Here is a 20,226-nt window from a genome sequence, read left to right as displayed (position 1 = left end):
AAGAAGGAAGCAAAGTTGACGTAGCTGGCAGGGGCTACATTGGCAGACTCCATCTCATAGGTGATGTCACGGAGCCAGTCATCAGCATCTAGAGGCTAAGTTGAGCTGCGGTACACAGTTGGATTGAGGCGCATGAATTCCTGCAGAGTTACTGGGGTTGGTTGCTGGTCCATATTGGGGCGAGGAAGCTGAGCCATCATATTTTCCATGAATTGGCGGTTTAGTTCGAACTGTTGGATCATACCAGCCATGTACTCAGGTGGTGGTGGGGCATTGCCACCACTACCACGACCACCTGGTCTAACCATCCTGCTAATATATAACAGGGGTTCAGCATTGAGAAATTTGCAAAGACAAGGATCATTCATGATGAAACATGCATAATGAAAGGAGCACGATAGCTACTACATAGTAGTCGGCATAACTTACAGAAGGGGTCATGCATAGAGTTCAGTACACAGGGTTCAGTACATAGACTAAAACAACATAGGCGGCACACAGGCTCGCGGCGAATGCATCTAACACTACAAGCAAGCCTACATCAGTCCCAAGAGGTACTGTGGAGGTAATCGTAGCCCGACAGCTGGTAGTGAGGCAACGGATAGCCCTCCACATCAGCAGACTGGGGGCCGCGGATACTCAGGTGTAGAGCCCGACGCTCAGGTGGCAGAAGAGGACCAAGTGCGGGAGAGTAGCCTCCCACCTCTGGCCAACCGACACCGTGGGGCATCACGGTCCTGGCTGGGTAGATCGCAGTACGCGGTAGCTGTCCAGATCGGATAAAGGGGTGCAGCAGCGTCAGAGCACGGTAATGGTGCTGATGGGTGGTGTACATCTCGTGGCGAAGAGCTCGGTTAGCTCGATCCAGCCCATCAGCATGCAGAACCAGGTTTTGATGGTAGAAGGGCTCTCGGGTGACAGTGGAGTAGGCAGCAGTATAGTATCCCTCCGCACCAACATCAGATGCGATAGCAATGTGCCTGAAAGGGGAGGTGTCCAACTCCCGATACTCTCCACGAAGACGTGTCAGAGCAGCATAGGCAGCATCGTGGACAGCCATATCGATGGTCACACCAACACCATGTGCGGTGTGCAGCACAGTAGTGGAGTCATACTCCCGCGAGTAGAGGTGGACGATGGCACGGTACTGCTCCTGGTTAAAGTCCTGGTACTCCTCGTAGACGGTGTACTCAGGGTGCCAGCGATAACCCAGATAGGTCATCATCTCAGCTAGCACCGCAGGTGATCCCGAGGCACCAATGGCCGTTGTGTGGCGCACGACCTGCCTCGTGGGTTCCATCTGAAAGCAAAGACGTTTCAAAGGAGTCAAATGACAGTGTGTGAATTGTTCAAAATACTATTCTAAGAAACAACTATGGCTTATCCAACTTTGGGTTGAATGCGGTCACGGGATCCTAGTGTTAGAGTTAGTAAATTCGTTTAACCCGAGTAGAAGAGAGTTCAGAGTCCCAGAGTAAAGGTCGAGGAGTAAAAGATCCTAGTACCACCCAATGGTGACGTGGGCCCGTAAGACACACAGCCATGTTAGTAAAGGTTTTTGTAATGTCTAGACTCGACTTCGGCCAAGGAGTGTGGAAAGGGGGATTCCTACAGGCAGTCGGCTCTGATACCAACTTGTGACGCCCCCGATTTGACCGTACACTAATCATGCACGCAAATGTGTACGATCAAGATCAGGGACTCACGGGAAGATATCACAACACAACTCTAAAACATAAATAAGTCATACAAGCATCATAATACAAGCCAGGGGCCTCGAGGGCTCGAATACAAGTGCTCGATCACAGACGAGTCAGCGGAAGCAACAATATCTGAGTACAGACATAAGTTAAACAAGTTTGCCTTAAGAAGGCTAGCACAAACTGGGATACAGATCGAACGAGGCGCAGGCCTCCTGCCTGGGATCCTCCCAACTACTCCTGGTCGTCGTCAGCGGCCTGCACATAGTAGTAGGCACCTCCAGTGTCGTAGGAGTCGTCGTCGACGGTGGCGTCCGGCTCCTGGGCTCCAGCATCTGGTTGCGGCAACCAGGTAGAAAGGAAAGGGGGGAAAAGAGGGAGAAGGGCAACCGTGAGTACTCATCCAAAGTACTCGCAAGCAAGGAGCTACACTACATATGCATGGGTATATGTGTAAAGGGGCATATCAGTGGACTGAACTGCAGAATGCCAGAATAAAAGGGGGATAGCTAGTCCTGTCGAAGACTACGCTTCTGGTCATCTCCATCTTGCAGCATGTAGAAGAGAGTAGATTGAAGTCCTCCAAGTAGCATCGCATAGCATAATCCTACCCGGCGATCCCCTCCTCGTCGCCCTGTTAGAGAGCGATCACCGGGTTGTATCTGGCACTTGGAAGGGTGTATTTTATTCAGTATCCGGTTCTAGTTGTCATAAGGTCAAGGTACAACTCCAGGTCGTCCTTTTACCGAGGGACACGGCTATTCGAATAGATAAACTTCCCTGCAGGGATGCACCACATAACCCAACACGCTCGATCCCATTTGGCCGGACACACTTTTCTGGGTCATGCCCGGCCTCGTAAGATCAACGCGTCGCAGCCCTACCTAAGCACAACAGAGCGGTCAGCACGCCGGTCTAATCCTAAGCGCACAGGGGTCTGGGCCCATCGCCCTATGCACACCTGCACATTGCGAACGCGGCCGCGAGCAAACCTAGCAACCCACACGATCACGGCAGTTACGTCAAAGCGGTCCAACACGGCGCGCGCCACTCAGTCGCTGACGTCACGAAGGCTTCGGCTGATACCACGACGCCGGGATACCCATAAGTACTCCCGCGTAGATGGCTAGTGCGTATAGACCAAATGGCCAGACTCAGATCAAATACCAAGATCTCGTTAAGCGTGTTAAGTATCCGCGAACGCCGACCAGGGCCAGGCCCACCTCTCACCTGGGTGGTCTCAACCTGCCCTGTCGCTCCGCCACAAAGATCCACTTGCGGGTACTCCTACGAGCCGACCCGACTTTAGTCATCACATGTGTCATGTATTTAGTATATAAGTATATACCCGTGATCACCGCCCAGGTGATCACGGCCCGATAGTATAGCACAGCAGACGGACAAGAATGTAGGGCCACTGATGGAAACTAGCATCCTATACTAAGCATGTAGGATTGCAGGTAAAGGTAACAACAGTAGTAGCAAGGATACGCTATGCATCAGGATAGGATATCGGAAAGCAGTAACATGCTACACTACTCTAGTGCAAGCAGTATAGAGAAGAATAGGCGATATCTGGTGATCAAGGGGGGGGGCTTGCCTGGTTGCTCTGGCAAGTAGGAGGGGTCGTCAACTCTGTAGTCGAACTGGTCAGCAGCAGCGTCGGTCTCGTAGTCTACCGGAGAGAAGAGGGGGAAGAAACAGTAAATACAATGCAAACATAAACATGACGATGCGTGACATGACAATGAGCAGTGCGAGGTGTGTCCTAACGCGACAGTAGGTGGTACCGGCGAAGGGGGGAACACCCGGGAAAGTATTCCCGATGTTTTGCGTTTCGGACAGACGGACCGGAGGGGGAAAGTTGCGAGTTCGATAGGTTAGGGAGGTGTGGTGGACGAACGGACTGCGTATCCGGATTTGTCTCGTCGTTCTGAGCAACTTTCATGTTGAAAATATTTTAATCCGAGTTACGGATTAAAAGATATGATTTTCTAAAGATTTTATTAATTTCTGGAATTTAATTAATTATTTAAATTAATTCGAAAATGGATTTATGACATCAGCATGATGTCATGCTGACGTCAGCAGTCAACAGGGGTTGACTGGGTCAAACTGACATGTGGGTCCAGTGGGACCCACCTGTCATTCTCTGTTTAGGTTAATTAGGGTTTAGCTAATTAATTACTGTTTAATTAAATTAACTAATTAATTAGATTAATTTAAACAGGATTAATTAACTTAATTAATTAATTAATTAATTTTATTTTTATTATTTGTTTATTATTAATTTTATTTTTATTTATATATTTATTTATTAACTAGTTTATTTTATTATTATTATTATTATTATTTTCATTTCATTTTCCTTTTTTTGTAAACGTTCTGTGGGGGGGCGCGGGCCCCGTTTGGCAGTGGCCCAGGGCCATAGCGGGTCGGGCGTCGGGCATAGCCCGAAGGGGCGCTGCGGGCGTGGCCGGCAGGGGCGAACCCGACCGGGCGCCGGCGGCCACAGCAGGGCGCCGGAGCAAGGAGAGGGGGGTGCCAGTGGCCAGGGGCGGCCGGAGTCGGCGCGGCGAAGGCCAGCGGGCGCGGGACGCGGCCGGTGCGGCGCATCCGCGGCGGCGCGGGCGGCACCGGAGCGGGGCACGGGAAGCGGCGGCCGGTGGCGGCCAATGGCGGGTGGGCCCGGCGCAGGGAGCTCGCACGAGAGCGGCCTGGGGGCGAGGGTGGCCACAGGCAGGCGCGGCAGTGCGCGCGCGTGCGGGCGGGAGAGACGGGGCGCGGGGGCGCGGCCATGGGCGCGTTCAGGGGCGCCGGGGCGCGGGTGAGGACGGCGTCCGAGGCCACCGCGGGCGGGCGACCGTGGGCGCACGCGGGGGGGTGGGGCTGCGGGAGCGCGAGCTCGCGCGCAGCCACGGGCGCGAGGCAACGGCGTGGGCCGCGCGGCGGGGCGAGGGAAGGAGAGGAGGGGGCGTGGAGGACGTGGCCTCACCGGGGGGTGTAGCGACGGGGCAGCGGGGGTTGAGGGGGTCGACGGGGACGACGGCGACGTGGGAGCAGGCCGGTGGGGAAGCTCCGGCGAGGGCGAGGCGGCGCGGGCTCCTGGCGGCGGCGGGGTCGAGCGCCTCCTCCTCGATCCCGATCGGGGGAGAGGGGGGATATTTCGGGGGGAGTGGGGGGAGGAGTGGATAAGGGAGAGGAGTGGGGGCCGACCTGGGCCGGCCTGGTTGGCCCGATGGCCAGCTGGGCCGCGGTCCAGCAGGGGGGGGGCTGTTGGGCCAGGGTCCAGTGGGGGGAGGGGGGTTCCTCCTTTCTTCTTTTTTCTGTTTGTTTTCTCTGTTGCATTTTCTTTTCTTTTTATTTATTTTCTTTTCTATTTTACATTATTTTAAAATAGTTTGGCATTTTCTAAAAATATGTTTTCTCCACAATAATTATCAGTGCAATATCTGGCACCCACCGAACATTTTTGTTTAAATTTTTGAAAACTTTTATTATTGACATTAATTTAAATTTAAATTTTGAAACGGTTTCGAATCATCGCGAGGTTAACAACAGTAACCGTGGTGACGTGGCATCATTAGCGTGGGATTACTGTAGCTTAATTATCCGGGCGTTACAGAGGTAGCTGGTATATCATAGACGACTAGCTAGCTATTTTCAGACTAGCCACAGTGGGAGTAACTTCAGCAGTAACACCGACTCCAACTCAGCAAACTTGCTTATGTGGCAATAAGTTAATGAGGAGAGAGATAGTTTCAGTAACTTAGCTAGTTACTGTAGCACCACATGTCCCAATGCAATATGAGTCTGTAACCCAAGAAATGAAGCTTTGCATGACACTACACTTATGTTACTACCTACTATGAAGGTAGTAACATATATAGTTTAGGGATATGTGTATGTTACTAGTGTACTACTCTCCATTGTGTCTAGTCTCATACTCCCTCCTTTCCGGTTTAGGCTGGTTGTAATGGTATTGTCATAAGTGGTATCATGCATGCCAACTAGACTTTTTGGATGATGTGGCACACAAGAGAGGATGTGGTATCATATCATGATACCGTGTCATATTAAATGTTGTACTACTACATTGTGTGATGCATGACAATTAGTAAGGCAACCTAAGATGTTAACTTATGATACTATGCATTACGGAAGTAGTATCCTAGCTACACTATCATATATATGCATGATACTACTAGTATATATAATACTCCCCATTTCAACCAGCCTTATAGGGCTCAATTCAAAAATCTCACCAACCAAGGTAGATGGTGAGTGGTGGAATACTTTTTGTAGTTTGCAAAAACACCCAATTAATGCTTTTGTTTTCCTCAAAAATTTATGTTTTCCAATGTATTAATTGCAATACATGCATGCATATATAAAGTACATGCATTGGTCAACTTTCTCTTAATACTTGCATGCAATGATTTAATGCACCTTGGAATCTGGACATGTCATGGGGAACAACCAAATTGAGCCTTATAAAATGGAAAACTAAAATTTTGAGATAAGCCTATAAACCGAAAAGGAGGGAGTATATATGCATGATACTAGTATATGATCGGCAATACCTCCATAATGTGCGCATGCATAGTATCATAAGTTAGTATCTTAAGTTCGTTATTAATTACCATGCATGACACAAAGTAGTACAACATTTAATACGATACGGTATCATGATATGATACCACACACCCTCTCTTTCATCATTTAACTGTGTGCCGCATCATCCAAAGAGTCTAGTTGGCATGCATCATACCGCTTGATACTCCCATATTACGACCAGCCTTATTAGGGTGGCCATAGTGGGGGTATCATAGCAGGTATCATGCACCCAGGAATACAAAATATGATGATGTGGCAAAGAAGCAGTAACATAGGTAGATACCGTAACATATATATATATATATATATAATAAATGCTATACTACTATGTGTCATGCATGGCCATAAATACGGTCATCTATGATATATACTCCCTCCGTAAACTAATATAAGAGCGTTTAGGTCACTATTTAGTAATCTAAACGCTCTTATATTAGTTTACAAAGGGAGCTAGCTAGTACTACTCTATGATACTATATATGCACTATGAAGGTACATACGTAGTATCATACACTAGTATCATATGCATGATACTATATATATAGTATATGATACTCCCCACTATATAAGGCTGGCCATAGTGGTGGTATCATATCCGACGATGTCATGCACTCGGAAATAGCAAGTATGCTGATGTGGCAAAGAATTAAATATATATAAAGAGGGTTAGAGTAACATATAGTAGGTAGATACCGTATCATGTTAAATGCGATGCTAATTTGTGTCATGCATGGCAATAAATATGATCTATATATGATACTATACTCTATGTATTATACTATGCGCTATAATTAATTAAAGGTATAGTATCATACACCAGTATCATATGTACTGTATATTCATGATACTAGTATATGACACTCTCCACTATACTCATGATTTCTTACGGGAAAAAAATGGAGGCAAAACAATGAACTCATGTTTTCATTCGAACAAAAATATGATGTTAGGTAATGTAAATGTTTTCAAAGAGCACACGGTTCACTCACGAAAGCCGTGTGTCCACTAAACCGTGGCCGATGCACCCCCACCCCTCTGCCACGCACGCGATCTGAGTCGTGCGTTCTGATTGGCCAGAACCCAAACCCCACGGATCGTACGTCTGCACCGTTGGATTCTCCTTGATCGAACGGCGATCCTCATCCCTTTCGACAACACATGTACATGTTTTCAAATAGCCCCTCCGAAAAAAATGTTTTCAAATAGCACATGGTTCACACACGAAAGCCGTGTGCCTACCAAACCGTGGCCGATGCCCCCCTTGCTGTGCGCACGATCTGAGTCGTGCGTTCTGATTGGCCAGAACCCAAACCCCATGGATCGTACGTCTGCACCATTGGATGCTCCCAGATCAAACGGCAATCCTCATCCCTTTCGACAGGAAATGCAGTCCAGCTAGGAATTGATTTATATGCCAACATGCACTGTAAATGCCAAAAAATGTCTCACATATAGCACACGAGACCTGAAATGTGCCAGCAAATCAAACCCATGGTAAAATTGTGATTGGTTTACGTGTGAAAAATTTAGAGGCGAAACGATGAACTCATGTCTTCATTTCAAAATTAGTACGTCTTCATTTCAAACAAAATTATTCTGTTTGTGCACACGAGCGCTTAGAGGCAACCGTTTGCATAGGCCTTTCCGCGCGCGTGGCGACCGGGGATATTTTTCACCCTTTCACCTAGGCCGCCAACACCCCCCCACCGTCCGCCCGCATTTCACTCAACTAGTCCACCCAATCTCCTTCGCCAGCTCCCCCTCCCCCTCCCCCAGATCCACAGCAGAACCCTCTCCGGCGCCGCCGTGCTCACCCCGGCCGTGTGCCCTCTCTTCGGCGTCAAGCCTACCTCGACTGCCATTCCCAACATGCGGCAGCCCGCGCCTCGCCGTCTTCGTTTGCTCGCCAGCCACCCTCGAGCATATCGATGCAGTAACCCTCGCCTCTCCTGTGGTCCGGCCGGGTTTGCATTAAGAAGCCTGTTAGTTACTGCTCTCCATCGCGGTGAGGCATATTTCCTCGCAATCCCTCTTCCAATTTTCGTCCCGTATGTTCCCAAATTGGCTATAAAATAATGGAGAGCGTATATATGTTCATTATCTACCTTCCTTACTACATATAAGCTGTATTTGTTCCAATAAGTTACTGCCTATTTATAGATCGCGGGCGCCCGAGTCACACAAACTAAACAAATTAGCCGTACATTTTCTAAATTATTGCATGGCATGTTTAGAAAGCTTGATACCAAGTTGTTAGTTTTATGCTTATCCTCCTTTCCTGAGTTTCGCATGTGTTCTCTGTAGATGCCGAGTAGCAGCGACAGCACTCATTCAGGCCATGTATCTTCATCTGATTCGGACAACCCTAGGTCTTCAGCAGATTGTGAGGGATCAAGTAGTCTTGAATGGGATAGAGCTGCAGCAATTACCCTTCCGGTCAGGACACGGAGGAACGCTCCAAGGAAGCCCACACACGAGCCTAAAGGTGTATATGAAGTAACCGAGATTGATTTAAAGTCCTGGGCTCCAACTAAACCAGATAAAGCACGCATGAGGTTCAGGAGTGTGTGTGGATTTGTTGGCAGGGCAAGGCTCAACATTAATCTGCCGGGGTTTCGGAAAGCTGACACAGGAACACGGCGAAGGATAGTCCGGGAGATGATGGATCACTTCAACGTTCCAGAGCAGTGGAGAATGTAGGTGGAACACGCTGCACTGAAGAAGGCTAGGGATGTTACAAAGGCAGACTGGGCAGAATTCAAAAGGGTGAGGGCAACTCCAGAGTTTGTTGAGAAGAGTTTCAAGCAATCGGAACTTCAGAAGAATAACATACACCCCCACCGTATGGGTGTGGCAGGATACTACGGCATGAAACTGATATGGGAACAGGAGGACAAAGAAGCAGTAGCAGCGGGTGGGAATCCGGCCTTTAGTGAAATCAGGGGCGAACGCGCCAGAGAGTACTTGCGGGCACGTGCAAAGAGGCGTCATGACAGAACTTATTACTTTGAAAACGCACGTGACACCAAACTGTATGAAGTGATGGGAGAGGCTTCCAAGATCCCTGGAAGGTTCTACAGGAACTCAGGGCCATATGACATTCTATCCATTGCTCTGGACACAAAAGAGCCCCCTGGCCATGGAAGGGGTATAGGTGTTAATGTCCCGCACAAGAGGGCTTTCACACCTAGCAAAGAAGAGAGGCTCAGCTTGAAAAAAGCGAGGAGTGAAATGAAGCAGAATGCATTGTTTGAAAAGTTGAAGAAGGAGATATATCCGGCCGTTCGAAAGGATGTTGAGGAGTAAATGATGATGCAGAAGAATCTAACACTGACAGACAGCCAGCAGATGGGAGGGGAGGCGGGCATGGATGATGCTGGTTATTGCGCGACAACACAGCACAAGAGTAGTTGTGCATCAGCTGACCCCAGCGACACTGAGACTGCAATTGCTCGTGATGATGCTATATCTGATCTATCTGGAATGAAAGACAGACTGAAGGCCGTGCTTACACATTATGAAGGTACATTAAAATGTTCAACAGCCTGGGTTTGCCCACCCTTCTTGGAAGATGACCTCTTCTTGGACAATGTGCCATTGAAGCCGGGCTATGTGAAGTGCTACGTGACTGAAGTAAAGCCTGGATTCAATGAATTTTCCCTGACGAATGTCCTAGGAGACTTCGATGAGCAAAGGACCTTGGGAGAAACACTGTTACATCACATCCAGTGGCCACGGAAGGAAATAGAGTTCATCGATGAGATTCCTGAAGCCCCGCCAAGAGCAACCACTGTCGCCCCTCAACCGGTGACGCTCTCCTTGCCACAGCAGCTCTCGCGGGCTGATGCATCAACCTATGATCAGCTGGACCGACTTTGTGGCATACATGCCATGTCATCCTCCGCCCCAATGCAGCCAGTGGCAAGGCCTACAACTGCTGATGACGCACCATCGGTTCAGATGCCGGCCGCTGAAGCAGCGGGGGGAGACCCAGCTGCAGCACATGCTAAGTAGACCAACCTGGTGGAACAGACTGCTAAGCAGTCTGATGCTTCAAAACTACCTGCTAAGCAGTCTGTAGGTTCAGAACCGACTGCTCATTAGTCCGTCGCTCCGCAGGCGCGTGATTAGCTTACCAATGCGTCAGCACTTCCTACTGAGCAAACCAACGCGTTGGCATGGCCTCCTCAGCACACCGACAAGTTGGCACCACCTGCGCAGAAACCTGACATAGCTTCAACGCATGGTCAGCAGTCCGATGCCTCTGCTCCTACAGCCCAGCAGTCTGTCACAGCACCACCACCAGCTCAGCGGTCCGGCATAGATAAACCATCTGCTAAGCAGTCCGTCTAAGCTTCACCATCTGCTCGGCAGTCTACCGTGCAGGCAACCAGACGTTCTGCCAGAAATGCTTCAAGTGCCAAGAAGGAAGTGGCCAAAAAGGCTACACCCACGACCACGAGGAAGCGCAGCGGGAGAGTGAAGAGGAAAGAGAACGATTGCCTCTTACTTAAAGCACTCATCGCCCAGAACCAAATTAACAGCAACTTGTTCGAATCGGGGAGTAATATTATTTCTGACGCCATGGGTGATGAAGAAGTACGTTTGTTGCCTGCTAAAAATAAAGCAGGCGTACTTGAAGCACACAATTACGTCCATGGCCAGCCATTTCTTGTTGGCGAATACTTTGACGAGTGCAGCTCCAGTTGCCGCGAGTTACATGAATATTGCATGGATCAAATGTCAGAAGGTCAACACCATTTGCTAGTCCACTACAACAGAGATCATTTCCGACACGATGCTGGTTCCATCATTGTGAGTTTCGAGGACTTACATCTCTTCTTCAACTTCAACGTGCTCGATGCCACTCTTGTTAGATGCGTGATTTTGTATGTACTTAACAAACTCTTATCAACTTCTCCATACAAGGATGTAAATGATAAACAACTAACTGCATTTTATTCCTCTCAGGGGATTGAACGCGCAGAGAAGACAAAGTGAGAGTGTGTATTTCATAGATCCTGCATTAGCAAATGGCACACCATTACATGAAAAGCACCGACGGTACTGGGCCGTTAACACGGTCGTCCATATCTTCGAAAACACGTCCCATGCAGAATCATTTCTCTGGCCATATCATGAATGGTAAGTTAAGTAAACAACCACACATACACTGATTGTCTTTCAGATTTTGACATCATTCGTAAGTACATGGCTTTATTAATATGTAGCAATCACAGGATATTGGTATTCATTGTTCCAAACAAGAACACAGTTTACTACATCGATTCTCTCATAGAGCCAACAAACGCTCAGGATCTGACGCATCTTCAGCAATTCTTGGATAGGTATTGAATTCTATGATGTTGAAATTAATTTGCATTCATATTTGGTTCAATAGTTGATGTTGTCAAAATTCATCATCATTTGCAGTGTGCTCACATTGTGGCAAACTAAACCAGGGAAACTGCTCAAGAGGAAACTACCTCTGTAGCACGAGATCGTTTCTCCGGTAACACACCGAAATCCATTATTTTCAGAAAATTTATCCAACAGTCTGCAAATACCTTTCCTTACGCTAGTAAAATGTACAAGCTTCTAAATAAACCTCTTTCTATTTTGTCCAAAGAAAAAATAATACATCTAACACCGGTTAGGTTGTTCCTAACAGGACAAATACATGACTAATTTTGTAAAAAATTCAGTGTCCTCAGCAAGAAGCAGGTACCAACCTTTGTGGATACTATGTTTGCAGACACATGATCTCCATCTGCAAATCTGCTGATAGTTATGACGATCCTCGCGAATTAGTACCAGTAAGTCTATCTTAATTAATATCTTCTACTCCACTCATATGGCACATTCTGATCTTAAAAATACTGCAGCTCATCTTAGAACCGAGGACCCCTGAACCGCTCCCGGCTAGTGAATTGCTGATGGTTCGGAGATTTATCAGCGACTTCTTCCTGGATCACTACATCAATCCCGCTGTCATAATGAAGATTTCAGCATGCGTTCTCCTAAAACATTGAGTAAGATTTAGCCGCTAAACATATAATGCATGGATCCATTGTTTTCCATCTGATGAGGTCTTCGTATTTCGTACACTATGATTAATTATGTAATGCATATATGTGTGGACAAATCATTGGAATTTAGCTACCATATGTTCAATTGCAATTGTTGCGAAATCTGATGAATGTTCTTCCTGTGGACACTATTTGTTCAATTGAATATTGTGGCGAATTTGCTTTTTGCATGCCAATTCAAAATGGGATATTTTTGTTTATTTGTTCAATTGAATATTCTGGCGAATTTGCTTTTTGCGTGCTGACTCAAAATGGGATATTTTTGTTTTAACCTGGCAATTGCTCTGCACATGGTTCAACTAAATGAGTGTGTGCGATCCACATCGGAAAGCATACGTCAATCATAGCGGAACCGTCGGTGATACACAGCATATCACAAACGATTTGCAGTGCTACTACGTGTGCGTAGGTTCTCCGGAACCGTTTGTGATATCGCGTTATCGCACACGAGAATTGGGAGTAAACCGTGCCCAATGCAAAATACAATCCCAGTCGTATTTTTTTTAGGAAACGTGTGGGATCCCAAATGAAAAGCACACGTCACTCTTGCGGCAACCGTCGGTGATACCTAACAATTCACAAACGGTCTGCAGCACTTGTATGTGTGCGAAGGGGCGCCTGAACCGTTTGTGATAGAACATTATCGCAGACGGTAATTGTTGGAAAACTTGTGCTATGGAGTCTAGCATGGCAGACGGGTTACACAGAAAACTCGTGTGTGATAGGGCACAAATCGCACACAGTTCATATGTTGGCCTGTGTGCCTTACATACTGTTTCCCAAACGGTTTGTTACGACAGACCGTATGGTTTCACTGCGTCATTAGAAACGCTTAATCACCGATACCACACGTGCGAAAGAATTTAGTGTGCGCTGCATCGCACACGATTACAGTTTGGAAGGCATCTGGATCACTGCTCCATATCCCTGACGGTTTTTGGGTCATGTGGGAAGGACCCCCTATCGCACACACTCACTTGGTGACGGTTCCAAATTCCGTCGCAGAAAGGGGTTAAAAACTGTTTGTTTAGGACCGACGCGCACCAGTGTATATAGTGTATCAGTTTTGAATTAGACCTAGAGCATCAATCATAGCCGTTGGTCACCTAAATCCAATGCTCGAGATCATCAGGATTCGCATGGACGATAGACTCCTACTGCTTCTACTGTGTTCTGGAACAATCAAGTGGCTCTTCAAGAAAAAGGAAGAAGCCCATATCTGCTACTTGAGCACATGGACATTTGAGCCCAAGCGAGGTTGTTTGAGAGGAAAACTAGGAGGAAGAGAACATAAAGTACCGTGCAGTTCTAGATGTGCAAAAAAACATAAGGCTTCCTGTACCTTTATAATACTAATTAATTACAATTAATTAATATCTGCATTCATACATTGCTATATTTTTCCTTTTGCCTTTAATCTATTTGCAAATCTATGGTTTCTTATAAAATCACTCTGTTAAATTAAGACATGCATTGCACGTGTATACATACTAATAATTCCTTAGTTTATTTGTTCAAATACGAATTTGATATGATTCTAATGTTCCTACTTCAGTTTTGAAATGTGTGTCTGCCTGTTATAGAGATATAAGATGTTTGTATTTCTGTGTGTGGTCAGGTGTTGGGGGGTGAACTTTGCATATGCAGGGGTTTAGAGGGAGACACTCTTCGAGTTAAATCCGCAATGCATTCCATAGATAATCTGACTACTATTTGTGTTTTCATGAATCTCAGATACTTAACATCATCATAATGATTATGAGCTTGCACGCATGAAAAGAATAAAGCAGAACAATGCCATGGCTGTCAAACTTGGCATTAAGGGACTGGAATCAAGTCTGGATGCAATGCAAACGCTCTCCACCTACAAATTCATGCTCAGAATATGATCCTAACAGTGATTCTGAGCTAGAGGGAGACCTAAGTCAATGTAGCTCCCTAGTGGAGGAGACAGAGGCAGATGCCCTATCTTATTCACCATCAAGGTGCTTGCTCTAACTTTCCATGGTTATATTTGTCGCACATATCTTGCAACTGATGCATTGCATTGCTTCTACTTTGTTTCACTGCCATTAGCTTAGTTTACACATCATATATGTGAATACGCCCTGCCTATCCATTTTCAATACATATTCCATCTGTCATCATACCATATTTATCCATTCAAATGTTGTTCTTTTGGATCAGACGTTCAAAAGGAAGAGGGCGATTGCTGATCATGGAGGAGCGCGAGCAAAGTATTTGGAAAAGGTACTGACACCTGATAAATCAAATAGCCCATTAGGTGTAGTTGCAATATCACCTGACCCACAAAACACGGCCCCAACTCTAGCAGACTCTAGCCCTACTACACTGGTCATCTCTGATGCCCCAACTCAGCAGACCCCAACTACAACAAACAGTATGATGATGCCAGTTGACATAGCACCAACTCTACGACGCAAAACCCCCATTCTAGCCAAGAGTACACCAAATCTAGTTGCCAAATCCCTTTTCGAACCAGAGAGAGCCCCAATTGCAGCAAATAGGACCCCTGTTCCATTTCTTCCCAGTTTAGAAGATGAAGCTTATATTGTTGTCAGGAACTTTGTGCGCATCTTTCCTTCATGGAAAGATTATACCACAGACACAGAACAATTTCCAGTCTTCCTCCGCAACTTACGCGTAAGTAATGTACTAATGTTATTCATGGTAAGTACTGCATATGTTTCTGCTGACAGAAGACACAAGATTTCATTCTTTTAAATAGGCGAGGACCAAACTGGATTGTCAAGACAAGCAAGGGTTGGTCGCGCTTTTCAAGCACTCATTGATGAAGTATCATTCCTACCTGAGGCAAGCGCACTTCGATGGCAAGCCTGTAAACAAAATTTCTGTCAAGTCTCCGGTGCTACATTTATCAGACGGTGACTAGAATAATCTTGTTACACATTGGTCTCGTTTGCAGTGTAAGGTATTTTCTGTGATATCACATCAGAATTTGAACTACATTACTGCATTTGACTTAACGTCTCACTTGTACGAAAACTGTTAGCAAATGAACATTCATTCTCAAGGGACCACAGAATCTCGCAACTATACTGCACATTGCATTGCTCTTGTGAGTACCTCTTGCCCTGTATGACCATACTTACTTTCATAGCTGGTTGATTATGTAGCATCACTGCACATGTTAGCCTCGTTATCGTCCATTTGGTGGACATTATAAGATCCGTATGGACTCTTACATAAATTTAGAATCAACCCAAGGACTGAACGTCGTCTATCACTGTACTTACATTAACAGCTACTCCCTCCGTCCCATAATATAAGAACGTTTTGTATTGTACACCAGTGTTCAAAACACTCTTATATTATGGGAAGAGGGATTGGTTCATTGTGTAGCATTCTGCATCTTATCTCCCTCGCACACCATTTACTAAAAAATATAAGATCTATAATCTTACCAAAATTTTGAATACACAGACAATGCCAGTGCAGAAGTGTAGCCCATTGCTCTTGTCAGTACATTTTGTCCTGTAACGCTTGTACTTCGAGGGATTGGTAGTTGATTATGTAGCATCAATCTGCATCTTATCTTCATTATCCTCTATCCCTTCTAGTATTATCATATCTATAATTACTCTCTACAAAATGTAGAGTACAGGCAATGCTTATGAAGAAGATTATGTGCTGAAATTCTTGAGTTATCCTTCCCTTGACATGGAGAAGGGCATTATAAAGCCGGTGTTAACTATTAATGCAAGTCAGTCCTTCTAAAGCCTTTATCCTCAACTGCTGTTTAATTTGCTTATACTCCCTATCATTAACTGCTATTTAGTTTGTTGTTTCTATCAAAATGCAGGTTCGCAACAACCATAAGTTCCAAGTTTTACTTGTAAAACCAAATTCCTTATTCATACCATGCACATTACTCAATACTCCCTATATGTATGCTTGTTTTTGTGGATCTATAATCTAGTGTGTGGCGAAGCAGCTCACATTTGCACCTTGTCATCTCCTGTTTTATCTTACTGATGTGGCTGATGATATGAACAACATGCCATGCACATTAACCAAAATAGATACAATGATTGTCTTTGCCCTTCATCTATGCTTGTTATGTTGACATGGTAATCCAGTAGTGTAGTGAAGCTCCCCGCATTATGAACAATGCCAAATTATGCTATTGATATTTTGAACACTCTTTATTTTCTAATTTGAAATTGGATGGAATTGACAGCATAGTTATCATCTTTGTTTATTCACGCGCAAAACCTGTCATCTCTCTGCTTGTTTCAGGGTGATATGCCTGATGGCATGCACAAGTCTGCTGAAGGCTATGAGACAAACCCAACATATATTGCAGCAAAGAAGGCAAAACATCTTGAAGATAGCGAGACAACCCCAAAGTCTTGTCTTGATGCAGTGTTCAACTTACTTGAAACTAGCAGTCAGACAAGCTCACAGAATTTGCGGTCTGAATCAGTTCGACTTCTTCAAGTTCTAGCAGAAAGGCATTCTGCAACTCAACTTCGACTTGAAGTCCTATCTCTAAGAAAGATTGCGGAGAACACCAATGAGAGCCTCATTGCTAACAGCTACACCTGGAAGCTATGACCGACATGCTAGGCCGGTCTCACAGCCTTGCTCAGCAGCTTGCGTAGCAGTTCCCGCTCAAGGCTAACCTTTCTTGAACTGTCTTGGAAGTGGTCTTGGTTCAATATTATTTTGTTACGCTGCAATGGTGCACAGTTTTTGTAATCTGCTTCTTTGTTGCACTTTATGATCACTGGTGGCGAACTTTGATGCCCTGTGGATGTAATATACCATAAAACTTTTATTGTATAGTGTAGATTTATTCTAAGTTACTATGCTATAATTTCTTTATTGCATAGAGTGAGTTTGTTCTTAATTCCTACTAGTTACTGCCATCATTCGCTATCTGAAAAAAAAACCTGATGTAGTCGATCGGGCCGAAACATTCGCCTCTAACGGGCCTGCTTTTTAGTAGGTGATACGTCTCCAACATATCTATAATTTATGAAGTATTCATGCTATTATATTATCCATCTAGGATGTTTTATATGCATTTATATGCTATTTTATATGATTTTTGGGACTAACCTATTAACCTAGAGCCAAGTGCCAGTTTCTGTTTTTTTCCTTGTTTTTGAGTTTTACAGAAAAGGAATACCAAACGGAGTCCAATGGACGTGCCAATTTTTGACAATTTTTTATGGACCAAAAGAATACCCTAGAGCAAAAGAGTTGGGCCAGGAGAGTCCCGGGCTTCCCACAAGGGTGGGGGCGCGCCCAGCCCCCCTGGGCGTGGGCCCCTGCCTCGTGGACAACCCGGAGACCCCCCTGACGTGAGACCAACGCCAAAAATTCCTATAAATACTAAAACATCCAGGGAGCAGAATAGATCGGGAGTTCTGCCGCCGCAAGCCTCTGTAGCCACCAAAAACCAATCGGGACCCTGTTCCGGCACCCTGCCGGAGGGGGGATCCTCACCGGTGGCCATCTTCATCATCCCGGCGCTCTCCATGACGAGGAGGGAGTAGTTCACCCTCGGGGCTGAGGGTATGTACCAGTAGCTATGTCTTTGATCTCTCTCTCTCTCGTGTTCTTGATTTGGCACGATCTTGATGTATCGCGAGCTTTGCTATTATAGTTGGATCTTATGATGTTTCTCCCCCTCTACTCTCTTGTAATGGATTGAGTTTTCCCTTTGAAGTGATCTTATCGGATTGAGTCTTTAAGGATTTGAGAACACTTTATGTATGTCTTGCATGTGCTTATCTGTGGTGACAATGGGATATTCACGTGATCTACTTGATGTATGTTTTGGTGATCAACTTGCGGGTTCCGTAACATTGTGAACTTATGCATAGGGGTTGGCACACGTTTTCATCTTGACTCTCCGGTAGAAACTTTGGGGCACTCTTTGAAGTTCTGTGTGTTGGTTGAATAGATGAATCTGAGATTGTGTGATGCATATCGTATAATCATACCCATGGATACTTGAGGTGACATTGGAGTATCTAGGTGACATTAGGGTTTTGGTTGATTTGTGTCTTAAGGTGTTATTCTAGTACAAACCCTATGATAGATTGAACGGAAAGAATAGCTTCATGTTATTTTACTATGGACTCTTGAATAGATAGATCATAAAGGATAACTTTGAGGTGGTTTCGTACCCTACCATAATCTCTTCGTTTGTTCTCCACTATTAGTGACTTTGGAGTGACTCTTTGTTGCATGTTGAGGGATAGTTATATGATCCAATTATGTTATTATTGTTGAGAGAACTTGCACTAGTGAAAGTATGAACCCTAGGCCTTGTTTCAACGCATTGCAATACCGTTTACGCTCACTTTTATCATTAGTTACCTTGCTGTTTTTATATTTTCATATTACAAAAACCTATATCTACCATCCATATTGCACTTGTATCACCATCTCTTCGCCGAACTAGTGCACATATACAATTTACCATTGTATTGGGTGTGTTGGGGACACAAGAGACTCTTTGTTATTTGGTTGCAGGGTTGTTTGAAAGAGACCATCTTCATCCTACGCCTCCCACGGATTGTTAAACCTTAGGTCATCCACTTGAGGGAAATTTGCTACTGTCCTACAAACCTCTGCACTTGGAGGCCCAACAACGTCTACAATAAGAAGGTTGTGTAGTACACATCAGTGGGCCACAATTGGGCCGGCCTGCAACTTTCTTGGGCCTGAAAGGCCATTGGGGCCTTCACACTTTGTGCCAGGCCCACAACTTACTCGGGCCTATATTCGGCCCAAATTTTAGTTGGGCCTTTAGTGGACCCAGCGCTTAGTTGGGCCCATGTAGCTTTGGGCCATTAACAGGCTGAATATTCTGCTGGCCCGTTACGGCCCAGAAGAAACCATGGGCCTTTAGCAGGACAAAATGCATGTTGGGTCTCAATTTTCACTAGTCGTCGACGGGCCTTCAGCTGGCTGAAATGTAGATCAGACCTTTTTTGGCCCAGTTATATGACGGGCCATTACCAGGCCGAAACATATCTCAGGCCTTAATTGGCCCACTGATATCATGGGCCTTTAAGAGGCTGAAAGCTTAGTACAGGCATCAACGGGCCGAATTATACGACAGGCCTTTAACAGGCCCAAAGTCACGTTGGGCTGAACTGTTGCCACCTTTATCACGGGCCGTTAGTGGGTGGATGTCGCGTCGGACCATATATGGCCCATGGGCAGCATGGGCTATTCCCAGGCCTAAAGACACACCGGGCTGAAATGGGCCCATGTCTACATCGGGCCTCTAACAGGCCGAAACTCACACTGGGCCGTAATTCGGCCCAAATATTCGGCAAATAATTAACGGGCCAGATCTGGCTTCGGGCCGAGGCACCATGTGGTGAACCCCTCCGTGATGGTGTCAAGATTGGATCTGGTGGTTCTGGACTCTGCGGCGGCTGGATTTATATTTCGTCGACGCTTCTAGGGTTCTGGTATTTTTGGGGTATTTATAGAGCAAAGAGGCGGTCCGGGGGGCACCCGAGGTGGGCATAACCCACCAGGGCGCGCCAGGGCCTCCTGGCGCGCCCTGGTGGGTTGTCCCCTCCTCAGGACTCCCCCCAGGTGCAACCAGGGCCCAACTTCTTCCTTCTGGCTCATAAAAAATCATCGTGAAGTTTCGTGGCATTTGGACTCCGTTTGATATTGATTTCCTGCGATGTAAAAAACATGGGAAAACACAGCAAGTGGCACTTGGCACTATGTCAATAGGTTAGTACCAAAAAATGATATAAAATGACTATAAAATGATTATGAAACATCCAAGATTGATA

The sequence above is a fragment of the Aegilops tauschii genome, chromosome 3 (assembly GCF_002575655.3).
Source record: "Aegilops tauschii subsp. strangulata cultivar AL8/78 chromosome 3, Aet v6.0, whole genome shotgun sequence".
NCBI classification, from domain to species: Eukaryota; Viridiplantae; Streptophyta; class Magnoliopsida; order Poales; family Poaceae; genus Aegilops; species Aegilops tauschii.
This window is presented reverse-complemented; position numbering follows the sequence as displayed.